Source organism: Lepus europaeus, chromosome 2, assembly GCF_033115175.1.
Source record: "Lepus europaeus isolate LE1 chromosome 2, mLepTim1.pri, whole genome shotgun sequence".
NCBI lineage: Eukaryota > Metazoa > Chordata > Mammalia > Lagomorpha > Leporidae > Lepus > Lepus europaeus.
Window position 1 is genome coordinate 53148384 of NC_084828.1, and position 18079 is coordinate 53166462.

The 18079-nt window shown below is 42.6% G+C and overlaps 1 protein-coding gene and 1 pseudogene across 3 annotated transcripts in view; one reads left to right on the top strand and one right to left on the bottom strand.

Annotated features, from left to right (window-relative positions):
• The window catches only part of ST3GAL6 (ST3 beta-galactoside alpha-2,3-sialyltransferase 6), a 68591-nt gene that overhangs the window by 19684 nt on the left and 30828 nt on the right, over positions 1-18079 (top strand). For all 3 annotated transcript variants that reach the window (XM_062206781.1, XM_062206787.1, XM_062206779.1), the window contains exon 2: positions 10181-10335. The gene's annotated coding sequence lies outside the window, so the exon portion shown is untranslated. The remainder of the gene's footprint in view (positions 1-10180; positions 10336-18079) is intronic.
• On the bottom strand, positions 6093-6842 carry LOC133750846 (polycomb group RING finger protein 6-like; annotated as a pseudogene).

Consider the following 18079-nt stretch of genomic DNA (forward strand, 5'->3'; position numbering starts at 1 on the left):
GTCTGCACATAAAGAGCGAATAAGAAAAAAAAAGAAAAGGAAAAAAGAAATGATGGAGGCTCCAACCCATAGAGGAGAATGCTAGGCCTAGTGGACCATGTGAGAGGGGATGGATTGGTGGAGCTGCAGGTAGCAGCAGGAGGGAGTCCTTGGCGAACTGCTTTTGAAGTTATATGCAGGGAACGAATAAATGAACAGATAGAGAGGTGGTGTACCTCCTTCCCTCTCCCCCAACCCTGCAGGCACCAGCAGGGGCTGAAAGAAGCCATTCTGCTCCTCTGGTTTTTTTTTTTTTTTTTTTTTTGGACCAAGCAGGTAGTGGCTGTCCTCGCCTCCCTTGCATGCACCCAGTAATAGCAGGAGTCGCTTCACCCTCCACCCAAATAGTAAGGAACACAATAATTCAGAAGAATACCTTCCCTCAACATGCAAGCTGTGTGGCAAGGGGAAGCCACACCTCTTGAAAGCTCATGCTCACCCACTACCATTGAGAAGTGAGCCCAGTAAGTGGGGGCTCTGCCCACATGCCCACAACTCATAGACCAATAGTAGCTCACAACAGAGGGAACGCTGCTCACAGGAAAATCGCCACAGAAGAAAGGTTCAGTTCATTAAGTAGTCCCTCTAGTACTGAAAACACCAGGAGCTAATACCAGGGCATCCCACAGCTGTGAGGAGAGGGGCTGGTCACACCAACAGAGGTGAACACCTTCTCTACAGACAACCAGAGAAGAGCTACAAAGCCCCTCAGGGGCCTTACTTTGGATACTTGCTCCACCCTGGAATATTGAACAGAGCAACCAGGTCACACCCACCACAGGCCTCCTGGTACTCACTGAAAGTACAGAGGTCTCACTAAGACACACAAATGGCAAAAAACAAAGGGGAAACTTAAATAATAAGGAAGATATGATGAGCCCCCCAAAGGAACCCTACAACAGTAGTAGAATGTGAAGATGAAGAGATTGGGGATATGCCAGAAATGGAATTCAGAAAATTAATCATCAGACTACTTAGAAGTAACCAAAAGCAAATTCACAAACTAAATGAAAAATTTTCCCACAAAGCTGAGAGATTAAAGAGAAATCAGAATGAAATACTAGAAATGAATAACTCTATAGATCAAATAAAAAATGGAGTGGAAAGTCTCAGCAACAGAGTAGGTGAGACAGAAGAAAGAATATCAGAACTAGAAGACAAATTTCAGGAAATTTTACAGTCAGACAAAAAAAAGAAGTTAGAAAACTAAAAAACACTGTTGGACATCAAATGACCCAACATATGGGTTCTAGGAGTTTGTGAAGGCATGGAAAGAAAGGATTAGAAAGCCTTTTTAATGGAAGAATAACAGAAAACTTCCCCAATTTGCAGAAAGGGACATCCAAGTACAGGAAGCACATAGAACTCCAAATAGACATGACCAAAATGTAGTCAAACTCTCCACATTGATGACACATTGTAGTCAAACTCTCCACAGTAATAAAGACAATATTCTAAAATGTGCACAAGAGAAATGCCAGATTACTTTCAGAGGATCTCCAGTTGGACTCACAGCAGACTTCTCATCAGAAACCCTACAGGCTAGGAGAGAATGGAGAGATACATTCCAAGACTTAAGAGAAAAAAACTGTGAATCCAAAATACTGCACCCTGCAAAGCTCTCATTTATGAATGAAGGTGAAATAAAGACCTTACATAACAAACAGAAATTGAAAAAATTTGTCACCCCTCATCTAGCTTTACAAAAGATGCTTTCCAAGGATGTGCTACACAGAAACACGGTTATCAGTATGAAAGAATGTGAAGACAGAAAATCTCCTAGTAAAAGTGCAAAGGAAATCCAAAGTAAACAATAGGAATATTTATGGAAAAATGCCAGAGCAAATTGTTACTTATCAATAGTCACCTTGAATGTAAATAGCTTCAACTCTCCAGTTAAAAGAGAGACTGCTGAATGATTTCAAAAAGAAAACCCCGCCGGCGCCACGGCTCACTAGGCTAATCCTCCGCCTTGCGGCGCCGGCACACCGGGTTCTAGTCCCGGTCGGGGCACCGATCCTGTCCCGGTTGCCCCTCTTCCAGGCCAGCTCTCTGCTGTGGCCAGGGAGTGCAGTGGAGGATGGCCCAAGTCCTTGGGCCCTGCACCCCATGGGAGACCAGGAGAAGCACCTGGCTCCTGCCATCGGAACAGCGCGGTGCGCCGGCCGCAGCGCGCTACCGCGGCGGCCATTGGAGGGTGAACCAACGGCAAAAGGAAGACCTTTCTCTCTGTCTCTCTCTCTCACTATCCACTCTGCCTGTCAAAAAAAAAAAAAAAAAAAAAAAAGAAAACCCCTCTATTTGATGCCTATAAGAAACACATGTCACCAAGAAAGAGTGAGAATAAGAAAGAGAAGAAGAAGGGGAGTAGGAATGAGGGTGGGAGGGTGGGTACAGTGGGAAGAATCACCAAGATCATAAAGTTGTAATTGTGAAATGTATGAAGTATGCAACCACAGAGCAGTATAGGCCTATATACATTCATATGGACATACCTCTAAGGGTATACAACCTAACAACTAGCCATAAGACTCTGAAATCCCTTAAGCTGGCTGATACAAACAGCTGCTTAAGTGTTACAAAGATCAAATGGATAGGAACAAGTGGTAAAATGAAATATAGATACAATCAAGAGTTCAAGTGATCATATTAATAGGACTAAGTGTTAAGAAACAAGAATAGACAGAATTAAAAAGAAGTGGAGGCCCCAACATGGGAAGCAGTCCATACAGAAGACTCACAGAATAACAATCACTTTAAGTAACAGTCCGATCTCAGAATCAGCCTCAAGGCATTCTAGTCTGCCTGGAAAGCCCAGGGGGAGCATTTTAGGCATGGAAAGCCAAGACATTCTGGGAAAAAATGCCCTACATAAAGGACCCTTGTGGGTGAGACACCAGTGGAAAGAAGTGGCCACCAAAGAAAGTACTTTGCTTCAAAGGGAGGAGAGAATGTTCACTTTGCTTATGGCCTTGTCAAGCTACTGGATCCAAAAGGCTTCCATAGCTGAGGCAGCTCATGTCAAGAGTATTAGATGATCATTGATGTCCTATATAAGAGCATTATTTGTTAAGTAAACAACAAGAGTCACTGTGCACTAACTTCCCATGCAGGACCTCTGTCCACAAAGAGTTGTATCATGAAACTTAATAGTAAAACTTTTTCTCAAGAATCGCTTCCTTTTAGTGTATTAAAAGGAGGATATTATTATGTCTGCCAAGTTATAGTCATGTCTAAGAGCTCAAAATAATATTCTTGGGTTCTTCTTTAAAGACAATCAAGTTTCAAAAAGGAAAGAAGGGGGAGGAAGAAAGGGAAAAGAAGGGGGAAAGTGAAAACACTTTTGAGAAGTAATAACAAAGAATACCCCTTGTTTAGACTGTTGAACACTTCTCTTAGTTTTTCTTTTCCATTCTTTCTTCCTCTCTTCCTTTCTTTCTCTCTTGTTTCCTTTTCTATTTTATTTTATTTTATTTATTTGAAAGTCAGAGTTACACAGAGAAAGATGGAGAGTCAGAGAGAGAGAGGTCTTCCATCTGATGGTTCACTCCCCAACTGGCCGCAGAGGCCAAAGCTGCACCAATCCAAAGCCAAGAGCCAGGAGCTCCTTCTGGGTCTCCCACGCGGGTTCAGGGGCCCAAAGACTTGAGCCATCCTCCACTGCTTTCCCAGGTCATAGCAGAGAACTGGATTGGAAGTGGAGCATTGGGGACCTGAACTGTTGCCCATATGGGATGTCGGCACTTCAGGCCAGAGCATTAACATGCTGTACCACAGCACTGGCCTTTTCTTTCTCAGACCAAACAGGAGAAGGGGGAAGAATGGAGAGGGGTGTGTGGGAGGATGGGGGTAGTGGGAAGAATTACTATGTTCCTATGTATTTATGAGAGACATACAAACAAATAAAATAATAGAATCATTGGGAAAATTACTTCTGAGTCATGTGACAATCTACATTTCCATGAACTGTAATATTCTGAAATCATAAACTTATTCTTTGGTTTCAGTTACTTTCCAAGCTCAGAATAAGGGTGCTCTTTTCTACATTTTTAAATTAATTAATTAATTAATTAATTTGGCAGAGTAAGAGACAAATAGAGGAAAGAGGTAGAGAGTGCAAGCTCCCATCCATTGGTTCACTCCCAAAATCCCACGACAGACAGGTCTGGGCTACACTGACAAAAATCAACGTTGGAGATGACATTTTCTTTACAAAATAAGTTTAGAGCTGGCACTGTGGCATAATAAGTTAAGCTTCCACCTGTGGCGCTGGTATCCCAAATGGGTGCCAGTTCATGTCCCAGCTACTCCTCTTCAGATTCAACTTTCTACTAATGGCCTGGGAAAGCAGCAGAGAATGTCCCAAGTGCTTGGGCCCCTGAACCCACATGGGAGACCAGGAAGAAGCTCCCAGCTCTTGGCTTCCCACCGGCCCAGCTCTAGCCATTGTGGCCATTTGGGGACTGAAACAGTGGATGGAATCTCTTTCTCTCCCTCTCCCTCTCTCTCTCCCTCCCTCTCTCCCTTCCTCTCTCCCTTCCTCTCTCCCTCTTCCTCTCTCTCCCTCTCTCTCCCTCTCTCCTTCTCTATCTCTAGCTCTCAAATAAATAAATCTTAAAAAAGTAAATGTTCATTAGATGTTAGAAGATATTATATACAATTCATAAATTCCTTATGAAACAATTGCCAACCTTTTCCAATTTTGTGGGTACTTTCAATGTATTTGCAAATTTTCTGTGAAAGAGGGTCTATAGTTTTAAGCAACATGCTTAAAACTGAAGTCTGAATGAAAATGATTTCTCAAGGGGCTGGTGTTGTGGTGCAGTGGCTTAAGCTGAAGCACTGTTCAAGTCCTGGTTGCTTCACTAACTATTCAACTCCCTGCTAATATCCCTGGGAAAGCAGTGGAAGATGACCCAAAAACTTGGGTCCCTGCCATCCACTTTGGAGACCCACATTGAGTTCTGGCCTGCTGGCTTCAGCCTGGTCCTTCCTCAGCCATGAAGGCCATTTGAGGAGTGAACAAGTAGATGGAAGATCTTTGTCTCTCTGTCTCTCTCCCTATAACTCTGCCTTTCAAACAAATAAAATCTTAAAAAAAAAAAAGAAAATTAGCTCTCAAATGCCCTTTTTCTTTATTCCAATGAAAAAATAATGGGCAAAAGAACATTAAATTGACTTACTGAGGAAATGAAAGTATTCTGTAACCTCAAATTCACCTAAATATTTTAGAAGTAATGCTATTATAAGTTACCAATGACCAAGCACACTAGGTGCTCAAATGAAATGTATATTCATGAAATTAACATTCCAAGGATTAAAAACACTGTTGCCAAGAAGCCCCTCTTATGGTAAGATATGGTTAAAGAAGTCTCATTTACATGGCAAGCCTATAGCAAGTGCCATAAACACTATAGGAGACACTCCCTACACAGTAAAATGACAGTCCATCAGTTTTAGGACTGAATAGTATCTTTTTAGTGGTGTTGCTGGTGTAAAAAAAAAAAAAAAAAAAAAGAATATACAAGTTCAAAATATGATGGCACCAGTCAAAGTAGCCAGTAGTGTTGGTATCTCTTTGGGAGCGCACCCTGCAGTTTAGCAAAGACTGGCTTCCAGTCTTCTGCCTGCAAGCACGCTTCTTTCCCAAAAGGATGCCTGCTCAGCAGACGCCACCTCAGGGAGCAGGCTCCCAACCACCAACCTGAAAGGGATGTGGTTCAGCAAAGAAGAAGATAGACCAGAAATCAAAAGGAATTTTACAATGAGTGTTTTGCAGATTTTCTCTTGAGCCAGAGATGCTTTTTCTGTATATTCTCTAGTGAAACATTCCAAATTGTACTTACGTCATGATTTCGGTGTGATAGCTAAGTTAGGTCTGGAACAGCACACAGCATGTTTCGTGAAAATCTTTGGCGAGATGCAGTCTGCAGAAGCCTCCTTACTGTTTCCTTCATCACGATATGCCTAGAAGCTTCAAGGGATTTTCAGAGGGGAAACCACAAGACCATAATGAAAGACACACAGACTGCCTACCTATTGTGAGATTTCCCTTAGAGCCTGACTGGCTCCAGCAGGTGATCGCCACAGATGATATGTACCTGGCAAGTTAGATCAAGAACCTTTTCTCTTCTGAGAAATTTTTTCTACGTGCCCAAAAATTGCCTCTCCTAGAACTTCAATAAACTTATTTTCCAGTGGATTACAGTTGTCACATGACTTCCTCAGGCACCAGTGAACTCCAGTACTAAAGACATGTCAAGTTCAGATGGAATATGAAACACGGATTTTAGGAGTCTTGGATCTTTCTCTGCTTGAAGGGACTGGCTGTGGAACAGCAGGGTTAGGGACTTCCAGGCCTCTTTACAGAAGTCCTACACTTACTTCCCCCCTCCCTTTTCTAATTTGTAGACTATATCTTGCAACTGTGGGACCAACCTTAGGTTACCAAGAGGTTATGTCTGATGTATTACTATGTTGCATTTTTGACATCTATTGCTGTTGTAAAAAATGTTACAATGCAACTTTTACAAAAGTTTTTACAAACCTTTTTACAAAAGGTTTGAAGACATTCTGTAATGGTAATAGTAGCTATTAAGTAACCTTTGCCTAGAGGAAACAAGATGTATGGGGTCAGCTCAGAAGTATTACTGGTCGCCTGGCCCGGTCTCCTCCAGCCTCCGGGAGAAGTGGCTCATCTCTTTCTGTGCCTCCTCCTCATCGTCTTCCTCCAACTCGTGATTCTTCAAGTGGTCCAGGCTGTGCTCCCGCTCCAGCTTTAGCGTCAAGGCGCCCCCATCCATCCTCTCTCCTCCCTGATACTACCCCCACCTCCGCCTCTGCAGGCGGTTCCGGAGGCAGGGGACAACCTTGGCAGTGCCTGTGCCGGCCACTATGCAGTGCCCCCCACGAGGCAGGCTAGGTCAGGCCAATAGGCCAGAGTGAGCAGGTGTTGGGGGCCTGGAGAGGACTTCTGAAATCGTGTACTTAGAAGACTGTGCTGGACCACACTTGGGTAAACACTTGTTTAACTAATAGTCACCTTTTTTCCAAAAACAATGTTATGTACTTCTCACAAAGTTTCTTTTCAACACATTTACTGGGGCTGGCGCTGTGGCCTGTGGTGCGGCATCCCTTATGGGCCCTGGTTCGGGTTCCAGCTGTTCCTCATCCAATCCAGCTCTCTGCTTATGGCCTGGAAAATCAGTGAAAGATGGCCCAAGTCCTTGGGCCCCTGCACCCATGTAGGAGACCCAGAAGAAGCTCCTGGCTCCTGATTTACTGTAGGCCCAGCTCCGGCAATTGCAACCATTTGGGGAGTGAACCAGTGGAAGGAAGACCTTTCTCCCTCTCTATCTGTAACTCTACCTCTCAAAAACAAAACAACAACAACAAAAACCTTTTACCTGAGAGGCAGACACACGCAGGGAAAGAGAGAGGAACTCCCATCTGCTATTCACTCCTCAAGTTCCCTCAAGCCAGCAGCTCAGTGCAGGTCTCCCACATGAGTAGCAGGGACCCAAGCACTCCAGCCATTTCCTGCTTCCTCCTAGGGGCTGCATTAGCAGGAGCACCTGGACTCCAACCCAGGTACACTTATATGTGTTGGGGTACGAGCATCCCAACCAGCACCTTAACCATGAGATCAAATGTCCACCCTAAATTATATTCTAATGCTCCTGTTCACCTTATAACTTCACTATTCAAAGCATAGGCCACCAACGAGCAACAGCATTGTTACTTTGGGGCCTGCTGGGAATGCAGATCATCAGGCTCCACCCCAGATCTACTGAATCAAAACAAGATGCTCCGGTGATGCAACAGACTTTAGAGTTGGTTCAGTTCTGCCCTGCAAAGCCCTAGCAAGTGGTCCTTATAACAAAATAGTAATGAATGACCAACCATGAAATCTGTTATTTTCTTTAGGCAGCTTAAATATTAGCAAGTTCTTCCTGGTACTGAGCTCAAGCCCAACTCCTTGAATTTTGAATTTAGTGGTCTTGGTTTAAGCCCTGGTGCCTCGGGGACCAGGCTAATTCCTCTTCTAGAAGGCACTTCACAAGATTAGAATATCCTGTTTCTTCCTGGGATTTAAGCTTTTCCAGGTGTAACTAAATCCACATTGCCAGGTGTTCCTGGTATGACTGTTGGAGGTTTCTTCTCTAACCTATTTAGACTACAAATCTTTATTTATTTGAACGAAAAAGAAAGGAGAGAGAGGGAGAAAAAGAGAAGAGAGAGAGGGGATAGGGAGACAAAGAGGAGAGAGAGAGAGGGAGAAAGAAGATATAAGAGAGAGGGAAGGGGGGGCAAGGGCGAGGGCGAGGGCGAGGGGTGGGGCAAGACCATATTTGCTAGTTCACTCTCCAAAGGCCTGCAACAGCCAGGCCTGGACCAGACTGAAATCAGGAGCCTGGAAGTCAATTCGGGTCTCAGGTGGGAGACCCAGTCACCTGAGCCGTTGCCTGCTGCTTCCTGGGATGCACATTAGCAGCAAGCGGGGATGGGAAGCAGAGCCAGGACTTGAACCAATATGGGATGTGTATGTCTTAACCGCTGCTCCAAACATCTACCCTGGGGACTATGTAAGTCTTAAAGGACTCTTCCAAGTTTAACGTCATGATTGATCCTTTACTCAAGTTGATAGTGGGTAGAAGATTATAGAAATACAGCAATGGTAGTATCTATGCAAGTAAGGAGAATATTTTTTTAAAGATTATTTATTTGAAAGAAATACAAAAAGGCCGAGCTCTTCCATCCACTTATTTACTCCCCTAATGGCCACATGGCCAGGACTGGTCCAACCTGAAGCCAAGAGCTTCATCCGGGTTTCTTACATGGGTGGCAGAGGTCCAAATACTGGGGTCATTTTCTGCTGATTTCGCAGGTACATTAGCAGAGAGCTGGATTGGAGGTGGGGCAGCAGGGACTTGAACCAGCACCATATGAGTTGCCAGCATCCCAGGTGGAAGTTTAACCATCTGTGCCACAATGCTGGCCCCTGGGAGAATATTCAGAGGCAAAAATTTATCATGACCCATAATTTCTTTAGATTCAAAATTCTCTCTTGGTGAAGACGTCTCTATTGTGATAGTCACTCAAGGGGTACCACTTTGCTTTCATTCTAATTTCTATGTAGGTCTGTTATTTAGTACTTTAAAGGTAAAGTAAATATAGACACATATGAAAATCAGTGTTTTCTCTACAAATTTATGTTTTAAGAAAAATCCCCTGTAATCCTTAATTTAGCAAATCAAATGTTCAGTAATATGTACCACACCCATTCATCTAATGGACAGATCTAAATGTGTTCAATGTTCAACATTTTCTGTCTTTACTGGTTAGAATCAATTTGTGTTACTAAATGATTTTCATAATAATTAAACATCATTATTTCCCTACTAAAGGACAATACTTTTCACAAATGCCTTCAGAAATAAAAAATCATCTTTTTTTAAAAAACATTGCTTCCTTAGAATTAAAAAAATATATATTGTCACATAACCCAGACAAGTTGCAGGTTTTCTTGATGGGTTTTGTGTTAGGGTTGATTAGTTTATAAGCACTGCAGCAGCTGGGGCAGGAGCAGTTTGAATTTTTTTTTTTTTTTTTGAGGAAATGGTCCACAACCCATTCTGATAATTCACCCACGCTTCCTTCTTTTCACTCTCTTCTACATGTTTTTGCTCTCTCTGACCTCATCCTCATCCTCCCTGTCCCCTCTTTCCTTCCTCTTCTGAGGGTTTTCAGAGCACTGGCTCCTTCTCTTACCTCTGCATTTTAACAATAAAGCTGTGTGTATGTGGAGAGACGCTGGAAAACAGGACAGATGGTTCTTTCATTACCAGGGTGCTTTGGATTCATTGAGCTGGATATGTTATTTCTTTCAAGGAGACCAGGAGACCGGGCTGGATCCTTTAGAAAACCAGTCATGAATGACAATAATGTAATATGTGCTGTGGGTCTGGCTGCTGGATTTCGTTCGGTAATTACATTATCCTATCAAGCATGTTTTTGAGATCAGAAGTGAGTTTACTCAGTGTTTTCCTACAATGTTTTCCTGGCTGTAAGTTTCTCAGGTAGCTGAGTCACTCTTACAAGTACGATCTCTGTGTGTGTGTGTGTGTGTGTTTCATTTCAGCCCTTGCAAGTGAAGAAGCAGTGCAGTTCCTGGTCTTGGATAATTTCTAGAAGAGAAGCCCCAGCCATTTAGCAGACAGCATCCTGGTCCGTCCTTACCGTATTCTTCACCTTCAGGAGCCAGGGCCTTTGGGAAAGAGATTCCTCCAAGTGCAGGTAAGCGAAGGCAGCACGCCAGTTGTCCCAACTTCAGACTCAGATGTAAGATTGAACAACCGAGATGTTGTTCTTCTTCAGTGTTTCCATAGCTCGCAAGTGATGTTAAAAAGCAAATCCCTCTCCTGTGTTGACAGTGGCCTATAATTTTCTCTCTTACAGGTTTACAGGTGGCCAGAGGGCTTAGGAGACTATAGATGGAACTAGAGCCTTTGCAGTGTATTCCACAGTGGAGTTAAGGAAGTACTAAGTGTTTTATTTTCAATCTGAACAGGCCTTCTGAAGGACAGTACTAAACCAATACAGAAGTAAGGAATAAGACGATTTTGGAGATAAAATGTGAACTTCTGGCATCACAAATAATTTTAGAAGTTCTGTGGTTAACAGGCAATGGACAGGAGGCCCTCTCTGCACCTGTTATTCTCAATAGAATTACTTCTACTTTTCTCTGAAGTGCAACAATGAACAGTAATTTCATCCAAGTACCTTACTATAATTTTTAGACTTATTCTCCTTACTGTTCCTGGAACCCCATGCACCAAGCTCAGGCACCAGTTTGGAACTTGATTCTGAGAACATTCTAGTGCTCAAATGCCCACTCACAATTAACTACACGTGTTACCCATGAACACCCATGCAGTCTTTCTGATTCTTTGGGGCTTCACCAGAGAACAATTTTTCTACTCGCAAATCTGTTACATTAGAGTTTTGTTTGGAGATATTTTTGTGAAGGGCACTTACTGCTGGAGAACATTATGTTTCACATGCCCATGGCTAATTTAGTCTTGGGATCTAACTTTTGGGAATCTCTTGAGCTCTTGCCTGTTCACAATGAGATTGTTGATGGTGGTTTCAAAACCCTTTTCCGTCACAGTCCTGAGCCATTAGACGTAAGGGAATTCTTGATTGCCATGAGCCGAGGCTGAGGGTAGGACCAGGTGCTCTGGTTTTCTACTGCCTGCAGCACCTTAATTTAATAGAATTCGGGCCCATAATCATCTAGATGATTTGTGGAACTGCCTTTCCTGTCAACTTTCACATTTTCCTTCATGAAGAAGCTGGAAGCATTTTGAGATTCCTTATGGGATAATGATGAAGAGTATGGATTCTGGTGTGTGTCCGATCTAAGTCCTACGTGTGCTGCTTGTTACCTGGGTGTCCTTGGGTACGTGGTAACGTTTGTTTTAGTGCCTTTATATGTATGCTCTCGTTGACAATAATATCTTTCTTAAAGTGTGGTTTGGAGGATTAAAAGAATTCTCCATCTAAGGCATTTGGAATCATCCTGTCATGGTAGGTATTAAGTATATTTGAACTATTTTTATTGACATTTGTTGCATGGTGTTTCTTCTTCTACCCCTATTCTTTGGTTTAGGACTGGCAAATATTCTAGCTTTATCCTTTCCTTGTTGGTCATGCTGAGTCACCACAATATTTGCTTCTAAGCCTAAGACAATATTTGAATGCTTTTCAACATTATAATGGATCTAAATGAAAGTATTAGATGGAACGTGTTTGCCAAATGAGATTATTTGTAGAGTTCTTGATTTCATTTCTTGTTTTAAGAACTGCATTTAAAATTCTTATTACAAATCAGGTTTTTGTTGTTATTTCTACTAAGCCTCAGTGTAGTTTCATTATGAAAAGCATGAAAAGCTGTGGTTTCCCTAACCAGAACTAACATCTAATTCTAATAGATGAGTTTTGCCAATGAACTGGTCTTTTGGATGCCATTCATTTTATATTCAGAATCAGGTAAGTAAGGATTCCTGCCCAAGACACTTTGAAATGTTAGAATGAATGGGCAAAAATAATAGGTACTACAGTAATAGAAATGTAATGTTAAAAGAATTTTCTTACAGTTTATTCATTTTATTTGAAAGCCAGAAAGAGAGGGAGAGAGAATGAGAATTAATCTTTCAGCTGGTTCACCCCCAAATGCCTACAATAGCTGGGGTTGGGCCAGGTCAAGGTCAGGTCTCCCACATGGGTGGCAGGGACCCAAGAACTTGGATCATCATCTGCTGCCTCCCAGAGCTTGCATTAGCAGGAAGCTGGAATTGCAAGTGGAGCTAGGACTCTAACCCAGGCACTCTGATATGGGATGGGGGCATCCCAAATGGTGTCTTTTTTTTTTTTTTTTAAGATTTGTTTGAAAGGCAGAGGCAGAGTAGGGAGAGAAAGAGAGAGTGTCTTCCATCTGCTGGTTTGCTTCCCAAATGGCCGCAATGGCCAGAGGAGCCAGAAGCTTCTCCCGGGTCTCCCAAGCAGGTGCAGGGAACCAAGCACTTGTGGCTTGCCCAGGCCACAGCATAGAGCTGGATCAGAAGTGGAGCAGCTGGCATCCATATAGGATGCCAGCACTGCAGGCTGTGGCTTTACCTGCTGTACCACAACACCTGCCCCTAGAGAAGTCTTAATTGTAGGCTTAAGTGATGTTTATTTGGCAGGCAGCAGGAGGTCAGGGAAAGCCTTCTTGGGGGTGGGTGACAATGTGAGAGCTGTGCTTTGAGAATTTTATGCCAGGTACAGCATGTGGGCTGATTTAAAGAGATGGATTAGAGGTCATTGCTGGCAGCTGAGGCGAGAAGGAATGAGAGCATGGGTTTAGGCAACATGATTAAGATAACAACTTGAGAACACCTGCATTTGGGTGGGAAGATGAAGGGAGAGCTAAAAGCAAAGGCAAAGTGGGTTTAGAGATATCATTCGTTCTTTCACTGGCTTGCTTATTTTCTTATCAATGAGTAAATATTGGGCACCCCTGATGAGACAGCAATTGTGCTGAATGGAAGTCCATGGAAAAATGTTCTCCTGTGCTACCAACTCCACTATTACATTTGACAACTGAATTTTTATTTATTATTTATTTATTTGTTTTAGGCAGAGTGGATAGTGAGAGAGAGAGAAAGGTCTTCCTTTTCCGTTGGTTCACCCCGCAATGGCCGCTGCGGCCAGTGCATTTCGCTGATCTGAAGCCAGGAGCCAGGTGCTTCTCCTGGTCTCCCATGTGGGTGCAGGACCCAAGCACTTGGGCCATCCTCCACTGCACTCTCGGGCCACAGCAGAGAGCTGGACAGGAAGAGGAGCGACCGGGTCAGAATCTGGCGCCCCGACTGGAACTAGAACCCAGTGTGCCGGCGCCGCAGCCGGAGGATTAGCCTATTGAGCCACGGCGCCAGCCAATTTTTATTTTTTAAATCATGGCTGGCTCTCCTGTAATAGGGTACATGGGGCCTGACCCTGTCTAAATACCCCCCCCCCCCACTTTTCTGTCCTTTCCAGCTCTGAAATCTATAGTTCTTGGGCCCAAGTGAATAGCAATAATTGCAAATGATCATGTAAATGCTTGGCTGGTGATTGAGGTGGTACTTTTAGGTGAATCGGGAGTTGTGGAAGTAAGAGTGTGTCCTGCGGAGAAAGCAATCAGACATATTTCCTCTCAAAAACCCCAGCAGGGTCAGTGTTTCTGGTGGCAGATAGAAGGTTAAGACTGGAAATGCCATTGGAAGGACCGTGTCCAGGGAATTCACGAAGAAACCACAAACATTCCCTAGAACGATGAGGGAAATTTTTCTCAAAGTCACCCATTTTTTTCCAAAGGATGTGACTAGTTTCTAAGAGAAAGTTCTGCTGATTGGACATTTTAAAAGGTCAAGCTCTAGGACTTTTCAAAGATGTAACTGACAACATGGAATGAGCTTCCAGTTCCTTGCGAGAACGGTTTCCTGTGCTGCTGATCCCCTCAGAGGGGTATGAGTCCTCTTTCTCTGACTTCTCCAGCACTGCTTTCATGCACATGTCTCCTGAGCATCTTGCTGAGCCACAGACCTGACTCGGTGGGTCAGAGGGAGGGGCTGAGACTCCGCACTTGTGCCAGCTTCCCAGGTGATGCCATTACTGCCGGTCCATGGACCACACTTTGTTTTACTTCTCCTAGCATAATCAAAATTACTTTGAAACAATATAGCTTGCCTCCTTCACCAGGCTGGGAGCGCTGTTCCTTATATCCAAGAGTACATATGCATTATGTATATGTGTAAGTATATGTTCTATTGCATTGATATTAATAGATTGAGAGTTCTTATCTTGGTGGGTGAATTGTGTTATTCAATAGCATCAATAATTTGAGTTGTTATAGGCAGAGGATTTTCTTTCTTTCTTTTTTTTTTTTACTATAGCTAAGAGATTGAAGTAAATGTGTTGTTTAAAAAATAGGCACCAGGGATGGCATTGGCATGCAGCATATTAAGCCACCACTTACATACCCCAGCATCATATATTGGAGTCTTGGCTACACCCTGCTGATCCAGTTCCTGCTAATGTGCCTGGGAAGGCAGTGGAAGATGGCCCAAGTCCTTGGGTCCCTGCCACACCTGTGGGAGACCAGGATGGAATTCCTGGCTCCTGGCTTCTTCCTTGCCCGTATCTGGCTTTCGTGACCATTTGGGGGAATATACCAGCAGATGGAAGATCTTTTTCTGTCACTCTGCCTATTGAATGAATATAGAATATATTTTAAAAATAAGCACCAGAATGAAATATAAAGTTTTTCTATAAGCTCATAAATTTACTTTACCACCCATGAAAACATATGAATATGTCCACCTGAAGTGTTAGACTTGAATGTTCAATCCAGCTTTATTTATACTAACTAAAAACTGCAAGGCAATCAAATGTCTGTTGTCCGGTGAACTGATAACCAAATTGTGATATAATCATATGATGTACTACTTAATAATAAAAAGAAACAAATGCCTGGTGCTAGCAACAAAGTGAGCAATGCTTTGCAAAGCATTATCCTAAGTGAAAGAATCCAGAAATAAATATATACTGTATAATTCCTTTTCCATGAAATTTTAGAAAAAGCAAAACTTTAGTGAGAAATTGCTAGGAGCAAGGAAGTGGGTGAAAGGAACTTTTGATGTTGATGGAAATGTTTAGTATCATGTCTTTTGTGGTGGTTGTGTGATTGTGTACATTTCCAAAAATCATCAAATTGCACATGTAAAAAGTGGTGAATTTTATTATATAAAACTTTTATCTCAGTAAAGTTGATGGTAAAAATCAATAATAATCACTATCTATTAACAACAGGCAATACTTCTTGGAGACTTGTTTCAGTAGAATAATAGTATAAGGAAATAGAGAAATTTTCCACTTTAGGAGAAGAAAGGAGTTACTGGGAGAAAATATGAATAAATAGTAGGAGCATAAGAAGTTCCTCTAAAAGCTTCCTTGTGTACTTGCAATTGAGCAGAGTCTAAAAGGAGAGATCTTGAAAACAGGAACTCTAGTTCATTTATTACTAGCATCCGGTGTAGTTACTATTAGCTGAGTGATTTTAGTGTATACAGCTGCACTGTTGAAAAACAAAATTCTGCTGAAAAGTCATTTCTCTCCTTTTTTTATTCTTTGCAGTGAGCACAGGACATGTTCTGGGGAAGACTGGGTCATCTGCTTTGGCAGAGAGAGTGTAGCTTCAATTAGGTGCCAAGATCTGACTACATATGCAAAGGAAGAAGTCTGGCCAAAGCACTGCCTTTCTGGAAAGACTGAAAGAGAAGGGCATGGGTTTGTGTCTGAGAAGTAGCTGCCCATCGCTGCATTAGAGAACTGGGGAAAGGGAAGGAAGGGAATCACACATGTTCTGCCTCTACTATGCAGAAAGAGAACAGCTGTGTATTGAAAAACAGGTCAGAATATAGACAATTGGTCCAGTTTGTTGAAACTATGTAGACCTATTTTTTAGGAGGCATAAATCAGATTATAATGTTCTATTTACCCAGTAATATCAGATTGTTAAAATTTTGTAGTAGAGTAGTAGCTCCTAATCTGATTTAAATTTAGCTTTTTTGAGTTAATATTATATTGATTAACTCTGTGTGCTTTTTTTTTTTTTAAAAAAAGATTTATTTGTTTATTCAAAAGGTAGAATGAGAGGAGGGGAAAGAGAGAGAGAGAGAGAGAGAGAGAGAGAGAGAGAGACCTTCAATCTGTTGGTTCACACCTCAGATGCCTACAACAGCCAGGGTTGTGTCAGGCCAAAGCCCAGAACCTAGTATTTTGGCCATCACCTACCACTTCCCCAGGCATGGAGCTGGCTGGGAAGCAAAGCAGTCAGGACTCCAACTGGGACTCTGATATGGGAGCCAATGTAACAAGAGGCAACCTAACTGGTTGTGTTACAGTTCCAGCCCTGTGTGTGCTGGTCTTTATTTCTTAATTATGGCAGTGACAGTTTGCCGCCAGCTGAACTAATCTAGTGATTCCTGAAGATTTATTTTTTAATTGTGACATGAGTACTTTTGCATGTTCTTTCTAAATAACTGCTTTACTACTAAATGCATACATTTAATGTGTATTATCCCCTTGTCTTATTTTTAAAATACATCTTTAAGTGAATATAGTTCATATTAACTGTAGTAAGTGAATACATTTTTAAGTTTATACCATTGTATTTTTAAAAAGCATAATTAAGGGTTTTTATGATGTATAATTTAAATCAGCAGTCCTTGAAATAAGATGGAATTGAATTCTGGTCACTGCTCTGGGTATTAATGTCTGGCACGGGGATGAGTGATAGTCGCTCTGCTTTCATTATATGTGGACAAGCGCATGGTTCTGTGCTGGGCATTTAGCAGGTACTTTCGTGTGCTGTTATTTCTGTGAGCATTGTTGCTGGAGGCTGGAAGTCCCTAGTGGGGTAATGAGACTACCATTTCTCCCACCTAATTAGTAGTAAGGATCCTTCTTAAAAGAACAGGAAATCGATTGGCCTTGGGGCTTTTACATTTGTCACTGGGAAGTCCTGTGTTTCTCCTTGAAGATTTGGGCTATATGGAGATAGATAGTTCTGAGAAGACTAGGATTAGGAGACTCATGGGGCTCAGCCCCCCAAATCTAGACATTCATGTGTGGCTAGAGCTGGAAAATCTGTTGTTGTTTTGTTCACATGATGATGCGGTTACAGAGAATGATCACGAACTGGCAATATGTACCAAGAGGAGGGAAGGCAAGGTGTTTGAGATCTGTTGACCATGGACACAAACAATTGAGTGTATTTCAGTGTTAGCAGAGGACAGGTAGAGGCCTCAAAGGAAGAGGGCCTCTCCAGGGGCTGAGTGGACACAGGTGTCACCAGGATCACCTGGTAAAGGGTGTGGAGGTGATGGGTGAACAGGGCACCTGGCATCTAGCAGCTGCCAAGAGACTAGATATTAGATGCCCATAGGGCAATGTGGAGCCAAACTGGGTGTTCTGTTCTAATTCACATAAAGATGCAAGTTATTGGCTATTATTTTTGTGTGCTAAAAGAGTAAAGATCTAGTAGCAAAATATAAGGCCCTTTGTCACTGAGGAAGCAGGGCCTTGACCCAGAGAGGATAGGGGGGAGGTTTAGGATTGTAGTTATTAAAAAATTGGAAGTTTGGCTGTGAACCTCATGGGGTGGCTTAGAGAAAGAAGAATTCAGGCATTGGACATGATACAATTTAAGGACCCCTGGTGCAGGCATTTTGCCTGGCGATTAAGATGCCAATTAGGATGTCCCAGACCTTTATTGGAGTACGTGGGTTCAATACCTGTTTTTGACTCCTGACTCCATCTTGCCTATAATGCGGACCCTTGGAGGCGGCAGATGATAGGTCAAGCAATTGGATACTTGCCACCCTATGAGAGACGTGGATGGAGTTCTCGCCTCCCAGCGTTGGCAGAGCCCATCAGACAGAAGCTCGCTCGCTCT